This window comes from Bison bison, unplaced genomic scaffold (genome assembly GCF_000754665.1).
Source record: "Bison bison bison isolate TAMUID 2011002044 unplaced genomic scaffold, Bison_UMD1.0 scf7180017864263, whole genome shotgun sequence".
Classification (NCBI taxonomy): Eukaryota; Metazoa; Chordata; class Mammalia; order Artiodactyla; family Bovidae; genus Bison; species Bison bison.
Window position 1 is genome coordinate 7,455,324 of NW_011494835.1, and position 5,420 is coordinate 7,460,743.

General features: G+C 43.0%; 1 pseudogene; it reads left to right on the forward strand.

The window, feature by feature from the left end:
• LOC104994694 overlaps positions 1–1,986 on the forward strand; it is a 5,347-nt pseudogene extending 3,361 nt beyond the window's left edge.
• Positions 1,987–5,420: the final 3,434 nt, after the last annotated feature.

Genomic DNA, 5,420 nt, shown 5'->3' on the forward strand with positions numbered 1-5,420 from the left:
GAAGGACTGAGAGGAAGGTCAGGAAAAAGAGACAATGAATGCAGAGGGTCTTTTTCTTAAACTGTGTCTTTTCTTAGACAATGTGACCCTGGTAGATTGCTGGCTGTAAAATATCTGCCTGACACCACTATAGAAATGCTCCAAAGCTTCAAAGTCCAAATTCCAAAGTCAAGTTATACATGGACATCGGCATCCTTTTATAAGTCAAATTCAAGTTATTCAAATTTAAAAGTCAATCCATTATTTAATCAGATTGAGAAGTTCCAATTACTTGACTACAATTGTTCTTTCTCATGGCCAGTCAACAGAAGCCCAGATTAGTAGTGCTTGGCATGGAATTCTTCACCCTCGCTTCAGACAGCCACATACACATCCATCTTGATTCCCAGTGGCAGCTGGGAAGATTCTGGGCAATGAAGGTTTGTTTCTGCTTTCCTTTTCAGTGGTAGAGTGTGTTAAAAAGCTGACAAACCACACTGAGAGAAGACATCGATAACATCGCACTTCGTAAGTGGAGACAGGCAACGAGGAAGGAGAATAGGATGAGTGCAGATGCAGACACATGACTAGCAACTGGCCTAAAGGGGGGTCCCCTCTGGTAACATCCACTTTAATTCACTTAATCAATACTAATGTATCAGGCTATGGGGCAGCCCGGCGGCTTGGGCAGCAGGGTGGCTCCGCCTCCTGATGGTAAATGTCTTCATTTATTTGATCGTGGAAGTCTCCAAAAGCAGTAGCCAAGAAACAAATGGAAAGGGGGAAGTAATAATACCTAAAGAAAGGTTCTGAAAGATAGCTGACCTTCCTCGGGCATATTGGAACAAGGAACAAGAAAAGCTGAACTGGAGGTTCAATCCCATTTTGAACACATTAGCCAACCAGACAGGAGAAGCATATGGATTCTCCAATATAAGCTATCTAAATTACTGTGAACCTGACCTGAGGGTCATGTCAGCAGTTTCAGGTTTCGACAGTTTACCAGACAGATTTAAAGACTTTCTGCTATATTTGAGATGTCGAAATTATTCACTGCTTATAGACCAACCAGATAAGTGTGCAAAGAAGCCCTTCTTATTGCTGGCGATTAAGTCCCTAACTTCACATTTCTATAGAAGGCAAGCGATTCGGGAATCTTGGGGCAAGGAAACCAATGTGGGGAACCAAACGGTGGTGCGAGTCTTCTTAATGGGCCAGACCCCCGCAGAGGACAACCATCCTGACCTTTCAGATATGCTGAAATTTGACAGTGAGAGGCACCAAGACATTCTTTTGTGGAACTACAGAGATACATTCTTCAACTCGTCTCTGAAAGAAGTACTCTTTCTCAGGTGGGTGAACACCTCCTGCCCAAAAGCCGAGTTCGTGTTCAAGGGCGATGATGATGTTTTTGTGAACACCCATCATCTCCTGAATTACTTGAATGGCTTATCTGGGAACAAAGCCAAAGATTTGTTTATTGGTGACGTAATTCATAATGCTGGACCTCATCGGGATAAGAAACTCAAGTACTACATCCCGGAAGTTGTTTACACTGGCATCTTATTCAGGAGGAGGCGGATTCCTCTAGTCCGGCCACCTGGCCCTGAGACTGTACAATGGGACTGACTTGAGTCCTTCTCTACCCCATCGATGATGTTTATACTGAAATGTGCCTTCAGAAACTCGGCCTCGCTCCAGAGAGACACAAAGGCTTCAGGACATTTGATATAGAAGAGAAAAGCAGGAGTAACATTTGTTCCTATGTAGATTTGATGTTGGTACATAGTAGAAAACCTTAAGAGATGATTGATATTTAGTCTCGGTTGCAGAGTGCTTATTTAAAATGCTGAATTATGTGAAAACTACATTTTACATAGAAATGTATCTCAAATAGTTCCCATGTGTGTTCTCTTCCATTAGAGGTCATTTCTATGTAAAACCATCAAAATTGCCTTTATAGGTCATGTCCATTTGATGGCCTCTGACCCTTCAGTTCAGATGGTAAAGTGTCTGCCTGCAATATGGAGACCTGGGTTCGATCCCTGGGTTGGGAAGATCCCCTGGAGAAGGAAATAGCAACCCACTTCAGTATTCTTGCTGGGGAATCCCATGGATGGAGGAGCCTGGGGGGCTACAGTCCATGAGGTCACAAAGAGTTGGACACAACTGAGCAACTTCAACACTCACTCAATGAATCAGGCACCATTCCAGATACTTGGAGTAGAGAAAAATAGCAAGAGATTCAAAGCCTCTGTTCTTCTAGGAACTGTAGGGATATAGACATTAAACACTAACAAATTAGAGAAATACATCAGAGACAGAGCTGGCAGAGCTTTTAGTAGATTGGGTATAAAGAGGGACAGGTTTTTGCTGGAAGCAACTGGGTGACTTTTCAGGATATTGTAAACTTTCTCACGAGCGAAATGGGGATGGAGGAAAATGGGCAGGGATGGGGACGGTGACGGTCAGATGTTTGGTATGAGTATTGCAAGTGGGACAGTTATCTCAGGAAACTGGACAACAAGTTGGTTAGGGAAAAGCTGGATTGCCAAGCAATGCTGACATCTCATTTGTCTTGGTGATCATACTTCACAGTGGAACCAATCTGCCCTGTGATTTTCCCTGTTGATCCTCCCTGTTCACCCTCAGCTGCTCAGGAATGTCAGCAGGGCTGTGATCATAGCTACAGAATTCTTTTCCAACCTGCAACTCTGGCCAGTTTTCCTTGGTCTAGGAGTGAACACCCAACCCAAGCTAAGCAAAAAGAACCTTTCTTTCATTTTTGGACTTAAGAGAGAAATCTGAACTCTCTCATTGCAGTTGTTAGATTTCATAATCATGTGTGGCTTTTTTGTGGCGTATTCCCCAAAAGCAAGGCCGTGCTGAGAAAATGAAAAAATATCCTGGGAGACACTGTAATAATAATGGATAACACTTACAGAAAGGCAGTGCTATGTGCCCACCACAGTTCTAAACATTTGTCGCATGTTGACTCTCTCAATGTTTAAAGCAAACCTATGAAGTAGGAACTGCTATGATCATTTTCATTTTATTTATGGGGAAACTGAAGGACAGGGAAGTTGGATTTCTTACTGACATAAGGCATGTAAGACATGGAACTAAGATTGGACTGCAAGTCTGTTAGTGTTAGTACCCATGTTTTTAACCACTGCACTGTACTGTCTCACATAACAGAGAGGGAAATCCTACTGAAGTTGAATTGATCTGAGTTTCTGCTCCCAATTGCAATCCTACCCTTGACCTTGTTTGGCTGTTTGCTTAGGGCTCAGAATATACACCCAATAAAGGTCTAGATTTAGGCAACAGGGTAGGAAACAAATGACTATTGTTTTGGTCTTTAGCAAGATCCTATAGGAGAGACAAGCCAAGCTGGACCTGCTGATCCATGCCAGACTTCATTTCAAGTCAGTCAGCCCAAGCACTGCTGAATAGGAATAATGTATACATTCTAAGAGTAGATGCATGGGTGCAGAAAGCTTAGAGATCAGGGTATTATTTAAAAAGAGAGAAATGAACAAGACTGAGTCCCTTCAATCCCATTCAGAGGCCTCCACTCTCATACCTTCTTGCCTATATAAGCGATAGCTCCCTAAATAAAGCATAGGCACTTGCAATGCCTCCTAAGAGCATTCTCCTGAGCTTGGAAGCCAGCCCTCTCTGCCCATCCCAGTTTCTCACCCAAGTCTTGAAATTCGAGCTTCAATAATTACTAGGGAGAACAAGAGAGAAGCAGTATTAGGTCAAGGCCCTGAGAAAATTAGATAGCAGTTATGAAACCCTTACGAAAGAAAACAAAGAGTTATGAACACGTGATTAGGGGGTTAAGAGAGTTCTTTTGCTAGAAACGCTCCAAACCTAGAGACATGTAATTATTGAATCTACTTTCAAACTATTCTCTCACACCTACTGACAGCTAAATTACACCTCATGGCGTCTGCGAACTATAAAGGTTTTCATCAAAGAAGCTGTTTCACTGACTTCCTCGAGGGAAGCTTTGAAGGACAGTGAATAAATCATGTCTAAGTGATGTGAATCAAGGGCTGCCAGAGTGACCAGCAAAGAACTCACATTTCTTACTCTGCAAGTTAATAAACAGTGCCCTTGAGGTTTTCTGATCTAATATTTGCCTTAGTATCTATCTCTGCTGCTGCTGCTGCTAAGTCGCTTCAGTCATGTCCGACTCTGTGCGACCCCAGAGATGACAGCCCACCAGGCTCCCCCGTCCCTGGGATTCTCCAGGCAAGAACACTGGAGTGGGTTGCCATTTCCTTCTCCAATGCATGAAAGTGAAGACTGAAAGTGAAGTCACGCAGTCGTGTCCGACTCTTCGGGACCCCATGAACTGTAGCCTACCAGGCTCCTCCATCCATGGGATTTTCCAGGCAAGAGTACTGGAGTGGGGTGCCATTGCCTTCTCTGATCTATCTCTTGCAGAAGCCAACTATCAAGCCAAATAATCATCCTTATTAACAGGAGCAGCGGCTTCGCCATCATCAGCAGCATTACTCCAAGCCCACATTACACAGTTTCACTTTACCTTGATTGAGCTTAACCCCCTATTTGGAATATGTTACCTACTCTTTTATTTTACATAAATTCCTTCTTCAAAATGCAGCTAAAGTGAAAAAGTATTAGTGGCTCAGTCAAGTCCAACTCTGTGCAACCCCAGCAGGTTCCTCTGTCCATGGAATTCTCTAGACAAGAATACTGGAGTGGGGTACCATGCCCTTCTCCAGGGGATCTTTCCAACCCAGGTATCGAACCCAGGTCTCCTGCATTGCATGTGGACTGTTCACCATCTGAGCCACCAGGGAAGCCCCAAAGAGCCTGTTGCCTCCCCTCCAGGGAACCTCAGTCTCCCAGGTGACAGGCAGGATACTCACCACGATAGTAACAAGGACGGCAAGTCTCATCTGAATCTCATCTCTCATCATTCATAATGAACTCACATTGTCTTTGTCATCGTTTTTGTCATCTATTTGTCTTTGTCATGTCTTTGTCATCACTTATTTCTCAGCTTTTTAACAGTATTTTGTATTATTACTTGTGCTTTTCCATCTTTTCGACTCTTGGAGACCCAGTGTTATATTGGTATCACCTGCATCTGGCAATTCCTGGCATTACTTGATATTCCAGAAATTCTTATTAACTAATTATGAGCTGATCTTTCTCTTAGTTCATTCACCTTTTTTTATAATCACTTCATTGCCTTTTCACCTATTGCTTCTCTTCAAACTGCTTCTCCCCAATAGAGCATCCTTGTTGACACACTCCTGAATCATTCTCTCATATTCCTTGCTATCCTTCACTTTCACATATTTGCCAACCGTTCACCTCTCTGGTTTCCTGATGTTGTCGTGTCATTATGTAATTATTTTTAATTACTCTCAGCACATAAATAGTCCAGTTTCCCCAGG